The sequence below is a fragment of the Chiloscyllium plagiosum genome, unplaced genomic scaffold (assembly GCF_037043375.1).
Source record: "Chiloscyllium plagiosum isolate Xiang-an unplaced genomic scaffold, Cpla_swu_hap1 HiC_scaffold_32, whole genome shotgun sequence".
Classification (NCBI taxonomy): domain Eukaryota; kingdom Metazoa; phylum Chordata; class Chondrichthyes; order Orectolobiformes; family Hemiscylliidae; genus Chiloscyllium; species Chiloscyllium plagiosum.
Window position 1 is genome coordinate 13,695,717 of NW_028270170.1, and position 21,326 is coordinate 13,717,042.

General features: G+C 42.9%; 1 protein-coding gene across 2 annotated transcripts in view; it reads right to left on the reverse strand.

Moving 5' to 3' along the window:
• raraa (retinoic acid receptor, alpha a) overlaps positions 1 to 16,928 on the reverse strand; it is a 583,661-nt gene extending 566,733 nt beyond the window's left edge. For both annotated transcript variants that reach the window (XM_087977802.1, XM_087977800.1), the window contains exon 1: positions 16,797 to 16,928. The gene's annotated coding sequence lies outside the window, so the exon portion shown is untranslated. The remainder of the gene's footprint in view (positions 1 to 16,796) is intronic.
• Between the last annotated feature and the right edge of the window lie 4,398 nt (positions 16,929 to 21,326).

The window sequence follows — 21,326 nt, forward strand, 5'->3', positions numbered from 1 at the left end:
AAGGACAATGGAGATGAGGTAGAAAATCAACATTAATTGTATTGAATGGCAGAGCCGACTCAAAAATGCTGAATTGCTTGCTTCTACTCCTATGTTTTTATGCCAGGCTATTTGTCCAGTGTAATCTTGAAAACTATTACTAATTAAACAATTGCAAGAAAGGACTATGTTACAGTTTTAGCAACTTGAAGTCCAAGCTTGCTTTCCACAAAAAAATATTTTCAGCACCCTCAATGTTTGTCAAAGAATAATTCTGGTATTTAAAATACCATGTCATACGCACTCAGATTAATATTCCTGTGTCAGAATGTTACAGAAATGCATAAATACATTTGGCTATCAACAAAAGTAATTACCAGCGTAATTCATAAAACATGAAATTGTGGTATGTTTACCTTCGATTGATGGTGCTCAAGACATGTAACAATTACTCAAAACACATCAATAGATATCTGTAGCTGACTGGGTGAACTGACAGAGAGGAGTTTCATCAGCTCTGCATTAAGCCACTAATTAGGGTTTCATAGCAGGGTGGGAAAGTTAGCAATAGTTATATCAAATCTACAATAAACCTAGTACAACAGTCAAGATGCAAGGGAAGGTATGCATAATGTACATTGTGAAGAACAGCGTCCAATTCCTAAAAATCTCCCATTTAAATATTAGTAATAAAACATTTGGAACTGTTATGATATTAGGAAAAACTGTTACCGTACTATAGAATTCTAGATTATATAATTCCACAGTCATTTCACAAGAACTTGATTCAAGATGTAACACAATGGCAAGATTTGATGTCACTAAAGGACAGTACTTGGTTTCCCTCTCCTCCAATATTCCCAAAGCATTCCCCCCCAACCCCTCCAATCATCGCCATTCAAAACGTAACTAAATTAATTCCCGAGTTCAAATGGATATGTAGAGTTATGTGCTCTGCCTCAGTGTGATAGAGAGCTACTGGCCTCAGTTCACCCCATCTAGAGAAAGGTGAAGAGTTCTACTGTCATTATGGCAGAAGGATCACACTTGGTTCATTGAGCCCAAGCCTGATCTCTATAGAGCAATTCATCAGTCCCTTTGTCTCCATCCTCTATCTCTATGATCCTGCAAGCCTGTTTCCTTGATCCAATTTCCTTCTGAAATGAGGGTGTCATTTCTCCTTACACCATCCTCAAAGAAAGGGGAGTTCCAGTCAACCAGGATTCACTCAGATTGCTGAATAGAGCAGACTCCAGGAGAATATTGTTACTTATCCATAATTAATAACTTGCAAATGAAATTATAGAAATGATGGATTTTTAAAACTTTTACAGATTGAGGACACAATTTAATAGCTGGTCATTAAATTCAGAAAAAATAAGTATCAACAGAATCCCTACAGAATTATAGAATCCCTACAGTGTGGAAACAGGCCATTCAGCCCAACAAGTCCACACCGACCCTCCAAAATGTAACCCACCCAGACCAATTCCCCTACCCTATTACTCTACATTTACCCCTGACTAATGCACCTAACCCACACATCCCTGAACACTATGGGCAATTTGGCATGGGCAATTCACCTATCCTGCACATCTTTGGACTTTAGGAGGAGACCGGAGCACCCGGAGGAAACCCATGCAGACATGGGGAGAATGTACAAACACATACAGTCGCCAGAGGCTAGAATCAAACCAGAGTCCCTGGCGCTAGTTAAATTCAGATAAATAGGCCGGGGTTGGAGCCAGATGCAAAGAACTGAACAATCCAGACATAATCAGTGAAGGACTGTAGAGGCAATCGAGTTGCTTGCACTTGTGAACGTGCCCAGATTGAGTTTTCACTGACATAATATATATATCAGAATTTGCACTTGTACACCTGCTGACAGAATAAATTAAGTGACCCCTCCTCTATCTACAAGCCAGTTAAAAAATTCCTTGAAATACATTTTGTTAAACAATGTTAATTTTTAAACACAGCAGTACATTAAATGTCAGTAACATTCAGTACTAGCATTCCCAGATCACTAGGTTCAAGTTCCACTCCAGGAGTGTGGCCCACAATTTGGCATATCATAACCAGTACCAAATTGTCAGAAAAGCTTTCTTTTTGGATGAAACATTAACCCATCTCAAAGTTAATTGTTGTGTAGCACTCGCAATTGTCCTTCGTGCATAAAGAAGGCTAAGCTTAATGCTTTTTTAATCCGGCATAGTTAAAAGCTGAATTGAGCAACTACAACTATTCAACTTCCTGACTAATTTTCTGATGTCCAACACTAGATATCTGAAACCATTTTAGATGAAAATGAGTGAAGTATCAGTGCTCCTGAGCATGTTTTGTAAACAGAATAAATGATACTTGAAATGGTAACACACGTAGTACACCAAACATATTTCTATTATTACAGTTATATTGACAGGCTGTCCACTTTGATCTTTACCATGTTACCAAATTGAAATGTCTACCATCTCTGACACAGATATTTAGTTCAGTAAAATACTAGCATCCAGTGAAAAGCATAAAGCTGCATACTGTTTAAAACTCTGTTCACATGCAGGATTACATCACTGCCCTTAAAGACAATATCAAACAAAAGTAGATTACGGAATTAAAACTGAATGTGTACAGGATGTCTCTAAAACTATTACTCAAAGATTCAAGTCTCCCATTTGGAATTATTTTGGATAGAATTATCAAGAAAACATCAGCCTAGCCACAGCTTCCCATTTTAGGAAACATTGACCATAAGACAAAGAGGTAGGAGATCATTCAGCCCATCAAGTCTGCCCTGACATTCAATGAAATCATGGCCAATTTGATCATCCTCCACTCCACCTTCCTGCCTTTTGCCCATAACCTTTGATTCTCTTATGGATTAAAAATCTGCCTGTCTCAGCCTTGAATACACTTAGCGACACAGCCTCAATAATTTGCTGCAGTAAATAATTCCCACAGATACATGACGCTCAGAGAAGAAATTCCTTCTCATCTCTGTCTTAAATGTGCAACTCCCTTATTCAGAGATTATGCCCTCTGGTCTTAGATTCACCCATAAGGGGAAACAACATTTGCGCATCCACCCTGTCAAGTCCCCTAATAATCTGACACGTTTCAATAAGTTTACCTGTCATTTTTTTAAAATTGAATGTGTACACAACTCTCCTCACAAGACAGTCCCTCCAAACCTGGAATTAACCTCAAGAACATCCCCTGGACTGTCTCCAATGCCAATATATCTTTCCTTAAATAAAACCATTCACAGTTAGCAAATTTTGAGAAGATTTGTAGCTCAGGTTGTGGTTCTGGATGTAGGTTTGCTCGCTGAGCTGGAAGGTTCATTTTCAGACATTTTGTCACCATTCTAGGTAACATATCAGTGAGCCTCCGGTGAAGCACTTGTATTAGTGACCCACTTTCAATTTAGGATTCCTTGGGCTGGTGATGTCGTTTCCTGTGGTGATATAATTTGCTGTCCTTTTTCTCAGGAGGGTGGAAAGTGGAGTCCAAATCAATGTGTTGGTTGATAGAGTTCCGTTTGGAATGCCATGCTTCTAGGAATTCTCGTGTGTGTCTCTGTTTGACTTGTCCTAGGATGGATGTGTTGTCCCAGTCGAAGTGGTGTCCTTCGTCATCTGTATGTAAGGATACTAGTGTGAGTTGATCATGTCCTTTTGTGGGTCGTTGATGTTCATGTATCTGGTGGCTAGTTTTCTGCCTGTTTGTTACAGTTTTTGCAAGGTATTTTGTAAATGACTTGTTGTCTGGCTGGGGTCTTTCAAGTTCATTAGCTGCTGTTTTAGTGTGTTGGTGGGTTTGTAGGCTACCATGATGCCAAGAGGTCTGAGTGGTCAGGCAGTCATTTCTGAGATGTCTTTGATGTAGGGGAGAGTGGCTAGGGTTTCTGGATGAGTATTGTCTGCTTTTTTGGGGCTTGTTGCTGGGAAATCGGCAGACTGTGTTCACTGGCTCCCCGTACTTTTTGAATATGCACAGGTCAGTTTTAGAAAGTAATGGTTGGCGCCAAAATTATCACCAATCTAGTAATATGGGATAATATCTCAACATAGCAAATAAATAAATTTATGAACTAAAACAAAACCTCAAAAGTATGATGATGCCCAAGGTTGCACTGTCTCAGCTCTGACAGGGAGAACGTGGGTAAAGTACTGGAGGGCTTCTGGCAATAAAAATGAATACACAGCATTGCACCTTTAAGGGAAATGGGGAGGTGTGTGGCTCTGTGTGTGTGTGGGGGGGGGGGGGGGGGTGTTAGGATGGTGAATAATAGAGAAGATAAAAGAGGAGATACGTAAAAATAACTGAATGTTGAACTGCATCTCTCTGGAGAACTGGCTAACAGAATTAATTTTTAAAAACTACTTCAAAGCTCAGCTTTAAAAATCATATCTTAAATTATTGGACAATTTTAAAAACCTGCAGCAAAAAAACATTTTCTGAAATTAATGTTGATGTCTTAGGGCCTCGTGTTGCTACAACACTGATAACACATCTTGCAAATGGAACATCAGCTTCAGTTGGTCATGTTTTTGGGAATATTTCTATCTGTATTGTATGTCTATGCATAAGGTTCATCATTGACTGTAAAAAACAGTATTTCTACCATTTTCTGTTCTTTAAATACATTTCTGCAGCAAATGTAATTGAGAAATAACTTACAATAATCGCAAATATCTGAGAACAGATAATCGGGTCTTATTAGCTGCATTTCTCAACTTGGTCCTCCGATACCGCAGGCTTTGTTCTGAGATAATTGTGGAACATCACTGTAAGATGACATGATATGAGACTAGATAGAGAATAAGGATGCAGTGGAGTGATTTAAAAGGCAATAATCTCAAACTGCTCCTGTGGTTATAACCATCATGTAAATGCCTCCAGCTGATCGCTCCATCCGCTTTCTTTTGTATACTTGCATTGCTCATGGCGAGTCAGACAATAGGGGTGTCATCTTCAAAGTGTGAGGGGAAAGTATGTCAGGAAGTAAGTGGTTTACTTACAAAAAAAGAGCTTGTTGTACGTAAGATTTTAATTTGTTACTAGCTTATCTCCTAACCCACTGCTTGCAACATGAGAATGTAATGTTTAAAACAACAGGGGTATAATCAACAACTTGTGATGGGCAGTGTTTCAGAAAGCTGAATGCAACTCTAACAGGAAAAGCAGACTGTACAAGACTTTTAATTATAAACTCAATAATTATGTAGCTACACTGTAGTGTTCAGAATCCATTTTATTTGCTGGTAACTATGACCACAGTAGGGCACACAATAAACACCGAGCTAAAACGGCAAAGCAGCTTTCAAAAATACTGTAATTGGAGAACAAGCCTACCCAAAGCATACGTACTGTTCTAATATGTGTTTCTGAGGACTAACACAAGCACTTACTGTATATGGTGAAGTTGTAGAGATGTTTCAAAGTATTCCACAGAACAAATTAATGTTAAAATGGAGTGACTGTTCTTATGTCAGAGTTACATTGATCAAGTTTGACACTGGCAGAGATCTTGCAGCACAGCCTCTCAGCCAATGAATGTAGAGTAGGAGGCAGAATAAAACAGCTCTCAACATTCCTGCCAATCTTCCTACACCAAGTAGGAAGACATATCAAGAGAAATGAAAAAACACCTCAGTGAAACAGAAAACTTTCACACTGCTTGAATGACGTGCTTAACATACAACTACCTCTGTTCAAACAGCAAGCATCTTATTTTTAATTCCACACACTCAGCAAACTCTCCTTAAAAGCCACCTCTTTGATCGAGCTTTCAGACCTGTGTCCTAATGTCTATTTGAAGCTGTGTCAAATGCTCCTGTGATGTGCCTCAGGATGTTTCACTTTGTTAAAATGTGCGATATAAATGCAAGTTGACGGTGCGAAGACACAAACTCCAATGTTTCACACAAATTCTGAATACCAATATTTTTAAGAATCAAGATCCGCAAACTGGGAATACAGCAACAAGTCCAACGGAGGAAAAATGCCATTTTCCTCAATATGGCGAAAGTGAGAACTGCAAATGCTGGAGATTAGAGTCAAAATTAGAGTGGTGCTGGAAAAGCACAGTAGGTCAGGCAGCATCCGAGGAGCAGGAAAGGGGGCATTCCTGATGAAGGGCTCCTCCCCCTCGGAATATGCCTGACCTGTTATGCTTTTCCAGCACCACACTAATCTTGACCCATTTTCCTCAGTATGTCTGACCCATTTCAGAGATCCAGTATAATAACTGTTGCATAGATTTCTGGTGACATTCATCTCTTCCAAGTACAACCACCTCATTACAGTTGACACCATCCCATATTTCACCACCTGTTGATTTTCTACTTTAAGCAACACACAATACTTCTTAAAAAAAAAACAAAGTGCAGAGTTTGGAAATCCGAAACAAAAATAAAGTTGCTGGAGAAACTCAACAGGTCTGGCAACATCAGTGGAGAAAAAGCAGAGTTAACCTTTCAGGTCCATTGACTCCTCTTCAGAACGCAATACTTCTATCTGGTCTAAATGAACAGGCTAAACCAGAGTCAGCATAGGAGGTGGTCATTTGGGAAACCTTGATCTACGTTTGGCTCTTCACAAGAAAAAACTACCGTGTCCCACTGTCTGCTTTTCCCCCAATAGTTTCAAATAATTATTAAATCATCTTTTAACACCACAATTTAATCTGTGTCCTTAATTTCTGTAAATCTTAAAAGATTCCTCTCATTACATATTAATTCAAATATATGAGGAACAACTTTCCTCATCTGAACTCTGCTTCACATGCGCCATATCCAGCAGCAGGAATTTAAATTTACTCCTCTCTCACTCTTAATTTTACTCCAGGCTTAAGGAAAAAGGGGGCAAATTGAAAGCCTTTTTCAACAGCACTTTCCAAGCACCACAACCTCAACACCCAGAACACAAAGGGGAGCAGACAAACAGAGAGAGGCAACTCTTCTTTCAAGTTTCCCTTCAAGCAACAAAACATCCTGACCTAGAACTATGTTGCCATTGCTTCACTACTGCTGGGTTAAACTCCCTCTCTAAATAGAACAATGGGTACACCTACACAGTATGGACTACAGCTGTATCTTCAGGAGCAATTAGGGATGGGGAACAAATGGCGATCTTCCAAGCTAAACAGACACCTCAATAAAGAATCACAGAATCCCTGCAGTGTGGAAAGAGGCCATTCACCCATCAAATCTACACTAACTCTCGGAACAGCATCCCACCCAGACCCAGCCTAATCCCATAACCCCCATTTACCATGACTAATCCACCTAACCTGCACAGTCCTGAACACTACCAGGCAATTTCCTGTGGTTAATCCACTGAGCATGCATATCTTCAGACTGTGAGAGGAAACCTGAGCACCCCGCATAAAACCACAGAGGTACAGGGAGAAGGTCTGTGTGCTTTCTGCAGAGTCATCCAAGGCTGGAATCGAATCCCATGTCCCTGGCGCTATGAGGTAGCAGTGCAAACTGAGTCATGTTGCTGCCCAGAATATATACAAAAAGCAACAAATGCCAATTTCCAATGACAATCAATCAGTTTGAGATTTGGTAAGCAGTATTCCTATAATTAATAACTTCAGATCCTCAAAAATAGTGTATAATCTCAATCCAGCCCCAATTCAGAGTGCAATATAATCTGTGCCTCTTTTCTGACTAGGAGAAAATATACTGATGTAATGACCCATGTCTTTCAAACATGGCAAGACTGTCTGAAATTAAAAATTAAAACAATCCGCTCAAGAAGTCAGAGCTTAATAGGCACATTATCACATACCTGGGAGTCTCTAGTTAATACGATTTTCCAGCAGCTGATCAACTGAGCTTCAAAGCACATCTAATCTCAATACTTAATTAATTCACTGAAAATCCAGCAAGAGATCAAGAGTAACACAAGATTACATCATTAAAGCCCATTACCATCCTGATGAGTCACAAAATCCTCTAATCCCATCATAAAGAAATAAACCTGTCACAAACCATCATTCAATGAATGTGACAATTCGAGTGACATTTGAACAGGATTTTGTTCCAAAGTACTGCAAATTCAATTAAGATTTTAAAAACTGCCAAACATACGTGATTCAACCTTTTTAAGGCTAAATTTGAACACATGAATCAAAGTTGAGGAAGATAATTTTGGAAGAAATATCACTGATATGTAAAGCCTTCCTGCAGAAAGATAAATCTACTGCAAAGTGCTGACCATCAAGACTAAATGAGTTGCAGTGCAGTTCCACCACCATAGCCGAAACATGCTACTTCCTGGTGTATTACTTTAGGCTTCTACTGCCTGAGAAACCACAACTCAATATCACATGTTTCAAAGAAAAACAGCACAAGTAGACTATTGTGCTATGTTTCATTTCCATTGAAATGCTTTACTAAATAGAAATAAGGATATTGTCAGGGTGCCTCCCTGTTCTCCCTCACTGAGGCACCTCCAAACTAGCTTTTGAGCTGATGTAGAAGCATGTTTGTACTCTGAGCATAATGTTTGGTTCCTCACTCCCAATATTAAGAACTGCCCTGTGATGTTCTGAATATGTCTCTGCTCATCTGATATCGAATATGACAACTGTCTCTTGCAATACAGTTAGCTTTGAATGCTGATGTTAGGTTTATTATGCCAGAAGGATGATTATGATAAAAGTTGTGATGTTCTCACTCCATGTCCAAAACTCTTCCAAATCTATAACAGCTTTTAATTTTGCCTAACTTGGCTGTATAAGTGTGTCATGAAAGAGATGTACTGGCATAACGCTATTCTTGACCTTTTTTTTGTCAGGGATACTGGTAGCATGATACCATTAGCTACTTAAGCTACCCAACTACCCAGGGGGAAAAAAGAGACACCGAAGTCAACATCGTTTAACATTATGTGCATGGCACTTCTTGGTGTGCACCTTTACATTCAACTTGAAATACTCTTTCCTGATAAACAAAATCTATATTTATTAGGTTACTTGGAGCTTCTCTTAATTCAAGGAGATATGTCACCTACTTCACCAAAATCCCAGCAAGCAGCACTGGACAGAACTCATTGGAAATCCCAAAATAACAGACTCAAATTGCAAAATCCCTCATGGTTTAGCAGGTCAAAAACAATGAACACAGCATAGAGAACAGAGTGGTTCAATAAATCAGTGCATCTTCCTTTCACTCCAGAAACTGTGTCAAACTGAAGGGAAGAAAGCTTACTAAACTTAAGTTAATTTGAGCAATGCTGACATACTTCTTTAATGATACAAGTCCACAGCACAAACCCATCCGAGTTTCATCTGTCAATGATACTCACTCTTAGATTGTAAAATGTGATCAGATTTTTAGAATTTATATTCCCAGAAATACATTTGAACACCATGCATTTAAGCATAAGGCACGACAGAGATTAAAAACTCAGAATTGTGACTGAATGGATAAATGAAGTACTCAGCATGGCGAACAAGCCCAACTTATCAGAAAGATCCCAAGGTTTAAACATTGTACTGTAGTGAGTGATCTGCCACTGTGTTAGCTGGTTAGCTACAAATAGTTTCCGGCTGGTGTGCCAGACAACAGGGAAATAACTAAACAAAGGTCCTCTCTTCAACATATTGTCTAGCTAACACCAATTGTTACAGGAGAAAGTGAGGTCTGCAGATGCTGGAGATCAGAGCTGGAAATGTGTTGCTGGAAAAGCGCAGCAGGTCAGGCAGCATCCAGGGAACAGGAGAATCGACGTTTCGGGCATAAGCCCTTCTTCAGGCCCGAAACGTCGATTCTCCTGTTCCCTGGATGCTGCCTGACCTGCTGCGCTTTTCCAGCAACACATTTCCAGCACCAATTGTTACAGTCAACCTGAGAATGCAACTTTTAAAAAAACGTTTTGTGATTTACACATGAAAGAAGTGAAACTATCATGGTATTCAAACAGATGAAAGACTCAACAAACAATCAAGGTATTTTTCAATGTATAATTTCAGTTACATCACACTGTAAACTTTTGCTATAAATTCTGTGTCTTGCAATTGAGCCCTCCACAAACACCTGATGAAGGAACAGCGCGCCGAAAGCTAGTATGCTTCCAATTAAACCTGGTGGACTATAACCTGGTGTTTTGTGATTTTTAACTTTGCCAACTCCTATGCGTGATTTAACACCTTGTCAAAAAGCCAGCCTCTCACACCATGCACCACCCTCTCCGAATTCTGTTGGAATGCCAGCCAAGATTTTATGCTCCACTTCTTGGAGTAAGCTTGAACCCACTATCCCCGAGGTGAAAATGAGCCCAAAACTGAGAGAACTACTAACTTTGAATTTGGTAGTTTGGTAGTAAACACATTGCTTCACTGTGTTTAGAGTTAACAGTTTCAGGAACCAAAGTATCTCAAAACGAACTGCATGTTATTTTACTAAAGTTATTTAAAGAGCTATTTGCTGACTGATGTAGAATCCAGAGATTCTAACACCACAGCAAAGGTTATCTGAGCAGTGTTATGTGGTTCACATACAGAACTGTTGACAGAGCTCCCGCAACAAATGTATTCCTTCAGCCCTTGTTTTAACCCTTAAATTAAAAAAACTAGCTGTCTGCAGTAACTGAGCATATTTTAAAATCAGTCAACACTTCAGTCAATAATCAAACCAGGAAGTTGGTGAGTGAGGAAAAAGCCCAGCTGAGGCAGACCAGAAAGTCTCATGTTCAATGCCTAGGCTTTGCAGCATTTGCCTGTGTAACCATAGGAAGCAGGAGGAATATAACAATCGACCTCTCTGCCCCTTTGGTTATGTCAATGAGAATTCTATTCAAACAAATTACAGATCCTTCCTGGAAACTGCACCACCACTGACCCAAGTGGGGTGGTGGTCTAGACTGTATCAGTTTTCTGTGATGAGTACACATTCAAGGAAGTCACATTCAGAATGTGTGCTGACACATTAGGAATGACTCATTGAAGCAATGATGTGGAGGTGCCGGTGTTGGACTGGGGTGGACAAAAGTTAAAAATCACACAACACCAGGTTATATTCCAATAGGTTTATTTGGAAGTACTAGCTTTCGAAGCACTGCTCCTTCATCAAGTAGCAAAGTTACCCCAGAATTAGTTGGGGAGGCTATGGTTTGGTGTGCAGTGTAGGTATGGGAACTGGTTGAGAAAAAGGCTTTAAATTTAAAAGGCAGAACGAAGGATACAGATTGGGGTCCTTCTTTCATTCACACAAAAGCAAAGTACAGAAAAGACTTGTATAACCTATAACCAACATTCCTAATTGCTCAAAATCAAAGTCAGAGCTAAGCAACTTGGGAATGCAAAATTTTCTATTTTCTTTCACAATTAACTGTTTACCAAAATCTCAGGTGCACATAGTTTTGAAACAGGCAACTTCTAAGAATGCAATTTTATTAATGTCATTAACTAGATGGGAAGCAAACCGGGCAGATTGGCATATTGCATTAGAGGAATTCTTCACAGTGAGATGACAATTTAGAATACAAAAATTTTAAAAATTAATTTTTGTTTAATAGTTTCCGATTTGAAATTTGTCAAACCTGGTTACGATTATATTATTTTCCAGCTATATATTCATCACCCATCGTAGATAGCAACAGCTGAATCACACACTTAAATACACATGTAACATCTTTTACAGCTTCACAGCTAACAAAGTTCCTTTGTGAATTATATTCAATGGTTAATGTAGACAAATGAAAAAGCCAACTGCAGCAGAGCAAAGTCCAGAAACAATGAGAAGGAGATGGCAAGTTTAAAAAAAAACCTCAATTTGATAACATGCACAATAATTAATATCAATTCCCCACGGACTCCATGTCAAAGATTGTAGAAGTAGTAATAAAGTATCACAATGATTACTGCGTTGTGACTTTAATTTGCTATTTTGAACAACACATTTGTAGTTGATCATATAAGCCCATATATGTTCCCAGGTTGCTCAACAAGCCTGCAATGCTTTGTGGAAGACATAAACTACAAATTGAAAGTACCATTAAATAAGAAATGAGGAAGTACATCCATACTGGAGGTAATGGAACACTAATATGCACTATTTTCTAACGCTGTAGCAGTCAATAATAAACAGATATTTCAAAAAAACAACATACAACTATATGAGACCTAACTACTAATCACACCTTAAATTATGTTGAAATGGCTATAATGAACAGGATTACATTCACACTGATCTGAAATGTTGAAAAGGTTGGGAAGGACAGAATTTTATTTCTGTTGAACTGTAATTGTTGCCTGGTCAGGATCCACCCTTTTCAAAATCCCATCTAACCAAATGGAACAATGCTCTAAGTAACAATGGATATACAAAAGCGATTTCAAAGCAGTTATATAATCATTAAGCTTTGCTGTTTCCAATGTTATCTGAACCCCTTGATGAGATTACTGTCCTGTAATCACTCTCTGATATCATTTACAGTACTTGCTATGCAACGTCCAGAACGCTTTTTAAAAGTTAGCGTAATTCTTTAAATGGTTAATTTTTTGCAATTTCATATAGATGGTGTGATAATTTATTAACATTTTGTCAGATTAATTTTTATTGACATTTTGTTCACCTAAATTATGCAACTTCACCCAAACTGTAATGAACAGGCGCATTGTAAACATGGTAAAATGGGAGGGACTCACAAAATCTACATTTACCAAAATGTACACCATCCATGGGGTTTTCAATTCATTTAAAATTGTACCTAATTAAAATCCAGCAACCTCTCTGGTGCATTCCTGAGGATAATAATTTGTGCAACAGCACAGTTTCAGAGCAACTGGCAGCTCTCTAGTATCTCACTGAAAAAGCCATTTTTCACAGGTTCTTTTAGACAGTGAGGAGCAGTGGGCAGTTCAATCACAAAAAACATCCTGTTCTTGTTCAACATTGTCAACTTAGTAATCGAAGAACCTTGACCCAAAATCTTTCTTTGATAGTGGTCAGAGAGGAGAAGAAATGTTGCATTTATCTAGCTCCTTTCACATTCTTGGAAAGCCCCAAAGAACATTGAAGCCAATCAATCACCTTTGACATGTAGTCACTATTACTTTATAGGCAAATGCTGTAGCTAATTTATGCCAGCAACATCCCACAGACAGCACCCAGATAAGTAATCAAATAATCTGCATCGATCCTCAAAAAACACAATGTTGGCAAGGGCACTGAAGAAACTTCCTGGCATAGCTTTGAAACATTGAGGGATTTTTCAATATCCAACTGATGGAGCCACAGTTTAATATCCCTGAAAGGCAACCCCAGCAACAATGCAGCCTTCCCTCACTGAGGAGATCAGCCTTGACCACAACGTCACAGTTATCATCTTGGCAAAAGCCAAAAAATTGCCAGGGTACCACTAAAAATACATGACCTTTGTGGTTCAGTATAACACCAAATATTATACTGAACCACCAGGGCAATCTAAGATATAAAAACTGTGAAGAATACAACTTTGCAAAAGCCTATATGGCATGTTCTTTTTCTAGCTGAAAATGTGTTGCTGGAAAAGCGCAGCAGGTCAGGCAGCATCCAGGAAACAGGAGAATCGACGTTTCGGGCATAAGCCCTTCTTCAAGGGCTTATGCCCCGAAACGTCGATTCTCCTGTTCCCTGGATGCTGCCTGACCTGCTGCGCTTTTCCAGCAACACATTTTCAGCTCTGATCTCTAGCATCTGCAGTCCTCACTTTCTCCTCATGTTCTTTTTCTAACTGTGTACTCTTAAAAATATAATGTATTTATAAAATATTTATGATTAAACCAAGATAATAAAAACTTGGGAGCCTTTATAAAGGGCTGAAAATGTGTTGCTGGAAAAGCGCAGCAGGTCAGGCAGCATCCAAGGAACAGGAGAATCGACATTTCGGGCATAAGCCTGATTCCTGACGAAGGGCTTATGACCGAAACGTTGATTCTCCTGTTCCTTGGATGCTGCCTGACATGCTGCGCTTTTCCAGCAACACATTTTCAGCTCTGATCTCTAGCATCTGCAATCCTCACTTTCTCCTCGAAGTCTTTATAAAGGCACAATCCTATCTCAGAGATTACAGCATAAACAGAACATATATTTAAAAATTGATAAGGTTTATTTAACCAAAAACATTATATCGTTACAGAACTTTTTGCTAAAAAGTGCAATGATTATTCTGGAGATAACTATTCAGCTTGCTATCACATAAGATACAAGATAGTAATTTGAAAGGAGAAACATTAACCAGGTTACTTAACAGACCTTTAAACACAAGAGGTTCTGATATGAAACATCTCATAACTTTAAGGTTAACTTTTTCTGCTAATTACGCTTCTGTACACATCCAAACGAATGATACACAAGGATGTTCAATGATGCTCAAGACAACAATAAATGTCATTGCTAATAATTGACTTGAAAACATAACTTCACCTCCAAGAAATTCTATCATCAGTATAGTTCATGCAGAGAATCATACAGATCCTGCGCTGATCACAAAACACCAAACTCAGTGGGGCTCAGATGATGTTAGAAAATGCAACAATGTTGTGCAGTTTACAATAAATTATGCCAACCTCACAATGAGATCGTAAACTTGAAATCACTCAAGTATGTGAATGATATTATCTTATTTATAATAGATTCATAATGTGCATTTAGAAATATCTCCAATCCTGATCCCTTCTGAAGGTATTAACCTTTGGAAGGCAGAAGTACAAGTACATGATACCAGTCGCATTTGGTGTCTCGGCTGAGTAGCCCTTTAACACACCAGCACAAAACAGTGATCCCCGACCTACTATTTGAACATAGAGGGCATCGCACTCAATATAAACCATCCAACCTACAAGTTCTTTCATCAGGAGCCAGGACGGGACTTCATATTCTTCCCAACCCTTGTCCAAGGGGTTGAGGTCAACTATGATAACTCACCATCAACCTGTTTTAGCAGAAGCCAGTGATTAAACCTGCAAGTTTTAGTTCTGCGACCCAATTTTCACACAGCAAATAAACACTCAGTAAAGAACCAGGCTGGTAAACATGATCTGATCTGCAAGGTTTTTGTTTGTTAGTCTGTGAGCCTACATTGGAGAGTGTGCCTTTGAACATCGGGTGAAAACACAATCAGTGACAATCCAGATGCCACTTAAGGTACTAACTCTCACTGCCCAAAAACACGGGGTTAAAAAAAACTTCAACCAGGCATTAATGACTGCAATCAGTGCAGCCAGATCAGATCACAGTAAAGTGCTGACTACCTTCAGGGGATGGTATCCATGATTTGGAGGAGCTGGTGTTGGACTAGGGTGGACAAAGTTAAAAAATCATACAACGTGATGGATTATAACCTGGTGTTGTGATATTTTTAAGCTTCAGGGGAAGCAAAGCTAGGCTACCACTGAATTCTTCGCTTCATGGGCAGTCTCTCAGGACGATTTATTTCCACTCTGGTTTGATGGGATCAGAGATGGCTGATGAATCCAAAATGCCATCTGCAGATTCTGGCACAGGTGGAGTTAGTAGTACTTGAAAAGTCAGGTAGAAGAGTTTTTTTCCCCCGAGATTTGTATGCTTCCTCCAAAACCTGGACTTCAACTCCACATGTCACTGATGAAATCTCTCAATGTGCTCATTGCCTTCTTTTGTAGAGTGTCCTGTCACGACTGATTCCAAATGGAGCAGTTGCTTCAGGAGTCTGGTGTCAGGTGTACAAACAATAGGTGCTGTCAGGTGGAGTTGGTTTTGAGGGATACACACCTCAATATTAAGCAAGTTTACATGAGAGGGGCACTGCAGTTTCACCTTTTATTGGAGAAATTTGCATGACCACAGGATATCCGGAAAAGATTTTATAACCGATGAAGTGCAGTTGTTGGCCCCAGCATAGCAAAAGTGGCAGCCAACTTGTGCATAGCAAGATCCCACAAACAGCAATGCTATTGTAGCCAGATCATCGTTTTTTTTTTAAAAACAATGGTGATTGAAGGATAGATATTGACCATCCTCAGACTGCGGGGAGAATATTTTAAGCCTAACCGAAGGGGCTGACAGGAAAGCAAATGATGGCACCTGTGACATTGCAGCACTCCCTCAGCACTGCAATGGGACAGCCAGCTTAGATTTCGCTGTCAAAATCCTGGGCAGGGGGTGCTGAGCCTAAAACCTTCAAAGAAAGGAACTTAAAAAGGAGGGAGAAGAGAAAAAGATGCAAAATAATGGCAACAGACAGACTTTCACAATTAACCAGGCAAATATTTTGGAAGAAAGTGCAAAATAAAACACACTTTGCAACAACTCACCTCAAAAGAAACTGACAAGTTAAATGAAACTACCTCATGTGTTAGACGCCTTGTTTTTGTCTTAAAGTACAAACATTTTCAATAAGATGATTGTGAAAGTCAATATTTTTGCAATTAAAATATAAAACACGAAAATAAAACCCACTGGGAGATTCAAGTCCACAGCTAATTGCTGATAAACCCAAATTAACTTTTAAAAAAGGAGACCTTCCTCCTGCAGAGGCACTGAGGCAGTTTCTGGGGAAGATGCTGCTGCCTTTGGTAAACTTTCAGAGGCAGGATTTAAATTCCTCCCTGACAACTCCTAGGCCCCGCCTGGGACTCCCTGCAGCCCCGCCTCTCGATTTGCCTCTTCCCCGCCTCTCGGTGAGTGCCGGCTGGGCTGCCCGGCCCGAGGATGCCCCGCTCACGGGAAAGTTGAGAGGGGAACCCCGGCAGCCCGGCTCCCCAGCGCCGTCACCGAGCACCGCTCCCCCGCCCCGTGTCTGTCAGCGAGCCCCGGCCCCAGCTCTCACACACTCACTGTCTGCGGCCGGGAGGCGCCTGCGAGTCGGATCCGGAGGCTCCTCAGAGACGCTTCAGGACAACCCGGGACCGACCGACCGCCCGCCCGCAGGAACTGGCACCGCCGGGTCCTAGTGCCCGCCCGCAGGAGCTGGTACTGCCGGGTCCTAGTGCCCGCCAGCAGGAGCTGGCACCGCCGGGTCCTAGTGCCCGCCAGCAGGAGCTGGCACCGCCGGGTCCTAGTGCCTGCCTGCAGTGGCTGGTACCACCGGGTCCTAGTGCCCACCTGCAGGAGCTGGCACTGCCGGGTCCTAGTGCCCGCCCGCAGGAGCTGGCACCGCCGGGTCCTAGTGCCCGCCCGCAGGAGCTGGCACCGCCGGGTCCTAGTGCCCGCCCGCAGGAGCTGGCACCGCCGGGTCCTAGTGCCCGCCCGCAGGAGCTGGTACTGCCGGGTCCTAGTGCCTGCCAGCAGGAGCTGGCACCATCGGGTCCTAGTGCCCGCCAGCAGGAGCTGGCACTGCCGGGTCCTAGTGCCCGCCCGCAGGAGCTGGTACCGCCGGGTCCTAGTGCCCGCCAGCAGGAGCTGGCACCATCGGGTCCTAGTGCCCGCCCGCAGGAGCTGGTACTGCCGGGTCCTAGTGCCCGCCCGCAGGAGCTGGCACCGCCGGGTCCTAGTGCCCGCCAGCAGGAGCTGGCACCGCCGGGTCCTAGTGCCTGCCTGCAGTGGCTGGTACCGCCGGGTCCTAGTGCCCACCTGCAGGAGCTGGCACTGCCGGGTCCTTGTGCCCACCTGCAGGAGCTGGCACTGCCGGGTCCTAGTGCCCACCTGCAGGAGCTGGCACTGCTGGGTCCTTGTGCCCACCTGCAGGAGCTGGCACTGCCGGGTCCTAGTGCCCGCCCGCAGGAGCTGGCACTGCCGGGTCCTAGTGCCCACCTGCAGCGGCTGGTACCGCCGGGTCCTAGTGCCCGCCTGCAGGAGCTGGCACCGTTGGTCCTAGTGCCCGCCAGCAGGAGCTGGCACCGCTGGGTCCTAGTGCCTGCCTGCAGCGGCTGGTTACGCCGGGTCCTTGTGCCCACCTGCAGCGGCTGATAATGCTGGGTCCTAGTGCCCGCCTGCAGGAGCTGGCACTGCCGGGTCCTAGTGCCTGCCAGCAGGAGCTGGCACCGCCAGGTCCTAGTGCCTGTCCGCAGGAGCTGGCACCGTCGGGTCCTAGTGCCCGCCAGCAGGAGCTGGCACCGCTGGGTCCTAGTGCCCACCTGCAGCGGCTGGTAACGCCGGGTCCTAGTGCCTGCCCAGAGGTAGCATCGCCAGGTCCTAGTGCCTGCCTGGAGGTGGCACCACCAGGTCCTAGTGCCCACCCAAACGATCTGGTTCCGCTGGGTCCTAGTGTCTGCCTGCAGGAGCTGGTACTGCTGGGTCCTAGAGCCCACCAGAGCAGGCACAGCTGGGCCCTCTTGCCCACTGGAGCGAACACCACTGGGTCCTAGGGCCACCTGCAGAAGCTGGCACCATGGGTGCTAGTGCTTACCGGAGCAAATACCGCTGGGTCCTAGTGCCAGTTAGAGCAGGCACAGCTGGGTCCTTGTGCCCACCAGAGCGGATACCGCTGGGTCTAGTGCCCACCAGAGCAGACACTACTGAGTCCGAATGTCTGCCAGATCTTGCACCAGTGCATCCTTATGCCACCCCACACCAGCCCAAGCTGGCAATACTGGGTCCTGGTGACTGCCAGCCTACAGGAGCCAGCACTGCTATATCCTAGTGAACATTCTCCTGAAGTTAGCTCAGTTGGGTCCTGGCGCCCTGCTCCAACGCACTTTTTGTAGCAAGAAGTGCTGGGTTCTAGTCCCCGTTCTGCCTCCCACCTGCAGGGGATTGCACTGCTAGGTCCTAGTACTCAATGATCCATTCAGCCAGATCTAGCTCTGCTGGGTCCTAATATCTGTCATCCTGGAGACCCCATAGGCTGGAACTAAAACACAGCTCTTGCCAGAGCCATACAGTTGGATAAAGTAAAAACAATGACTGCAGATGCTGGAAACCAGATTCTGGATCAGTGGTGCTGGAAGAGCACAGCAATTCAGGCAGCATCCGAGGACAGGCAAAATCGACGTTTCGGGCAAAAGCCCTTCATCAGGAATAAAGGCAGAGAGCCTGAAGCGTGGAGAGATAAGCTAGAGGAGGGTGGGGGTGGGGATAGAGTAGCATAGAGTACAATAGGTGAGTGGGGAAGGAGATGAAGGTGATAGGTCAGGGAGGAGAGGATGGAGTGGATAGGTGGAAAAGGAGCTGGGCAGGTCGGACAAGTCAGGGGATCGTGTTGCTGGAGGTTAGAAACTAGGATGAGGTGGGGGAAGGGGAAATGAGGAGCTGTTGAAATCCACATTGATGCCCTGGGGTTGAAGTGTTCCGAGGCGGAAGATGAGGCGTTCTTCTTTCATGCGTCTGGCGGTGAGGGAGCGGCGGTGAAGGAGGCCCAACACCTCCATATCCTCGGCAGAGTGGGAGGGGGAGTTGAAATGTTGAGCCACAGGGCGATTTGGTTGATTGGTGTTCTTCGGGTGTCTCGGAGATGTTCCCTAAAGCGCTCTGCTAGGAGGCGCCCAGTCTCCCCAATGTAGAGGAGACCGCATCGGGAGCCTGCCTGTCCTCCCACCTTCCTAGGGCCAGGATTGCAAGGTCCGAGCCGGTCTCGCATAACCATCCTCCTGGTTCAACATTGCTGGGTCCCAATGATTGGACCCAGTCTCAGTGCAGCAGTATCCTAGTGCCCGCCCCCCTGAGCAAAATTCTAGAGCTAAGCCACCAATCCTGGACCCAGCATGTCTGGGTTCTAATGCCTGCCCATGTTATGGCCGTTAATTCCTAGTGCGTGCCTATCTAGTAGACTCCTAATGCCTGTTGGATCATCCACCTCTCCACTGTAGGGCCCAAGTACTCACCTCCTACAGTGCAGGGTCCTAGGGCCTACCAGCTCTGTCAACACCACTAGGTCCGAGTGCCTGCCAGAGCTGCATTTACACAGAATATATCTCATCAACAAAGGTCCTGTCATCCTGTGATAGGTAACAGTTCAATCCAAGTCAGCAACATCCACCCTCGCAGCTGTCGGCCATTGCACCCCAAGGGGAAAAAAGGACATACAAATTTGATATTAAATGTTTGTATAGATGACAGTAGCAATAGGTGATTGACATTATTTGAGCTTTAGCTGAAGTTTTAGAACTCCATTCTCAAACCCAAGATTTATGACTGCCTTCTATTACAGTGAAATAAGCAGAAGGCTGGAAGAACATAGCAAGCCAAGCAACATCAGGAGGTGGAGAAGTCAACTTTTCACATGTAACCCTTCTTCAGGACTGGGTGTGGGTGTTGGGGGAGCTGCAGAAAAAGAGGGTGGCAGGGGCAGAGTGGTAAAGTGGAGAAGGTGAAGACAGGCAGTGGGTTGGTCAATGGGAGGAATGAATCCAGTAGGTGCCAGGGAGGAGTGAAAGGGAGGGGAGGTCTGAGAAGGGAGGGGGTGGGGCTGGTAAGGGAAGATATTTGAAATTGGAGAACTCAATGTGTGTCCTCTGGGCTGTAGGCTGCCCAGGCAGAAGATGAGGTGATGTTCCTACGTTTTTCATTGTGCTTTATTGTCGTAATGGAGGTGGCCATGTCAGAATGGGAGTACCTGTTATTTTGGATTCCAGCATCTGTAGTTTTTTTCATTTCTATTACAGTGAAGATTGCATGATCTCATACAGAAAGATTTCTGTACCTTTCTGTACTCATGTTTAGTTAATACCGTCACAGTATTATGTACAACAATGTCTTGAAGTACATGTGGATTTTTTTGTAAAAATTCCATATGATTAAAAACAATTTTCAAACCAACTGCATAGAAAAGTGTTTATATTGTTTATATAATTCCTGCAGAACTTTGCTTCATCTTATTAGCTCCTATTATGTGTTCAGCTAATACAACCATGGAGTCAGGAATCCCCTTTCCTTAATTAAAAGGGGGAAGTTTGGTAAATACAATAGGTTTTACAATGTGTAAAAAAAGATTCCTTTTCAGTGATGGGAATTGAGAATGTCCTCCCTGGAGCAGAGGAAGTGAGAAAATACAAGTAGAGAAATGTGGCAGCAGGGAGGATTTTCTTTTGAGTGCATTCTCCTGTGTTCACTCCTTATAACACGTAAATAAGATGAGTTAATTCATGTTCCAACCAACTTGCATCAAACCAAAATTTATTTCTCTGAAGTCTTGCCTACACACTGGATTAATTTAAAATAGCCTAGAGGCACCTTCTGTGATCACAAACACACTGCTCATGATTGAGACCCAGTGCTGTCCTGTCTCTCCCATCTCCTGACACGTTTGAAGAGTTTAGTCACTTCTCAGACACATTGTCATGGTGACTGAGAGATAAAAGCAAATTATATGGAAAATGCCCTGCTTCTTATCCAAACAGGTTAACAACAATATGCATTTATGTAGTGCTTGAAATGGTAATGCTTTTCAGGACACTTCACAGGAGTGTTTTCAAACTAAATTGGACACCA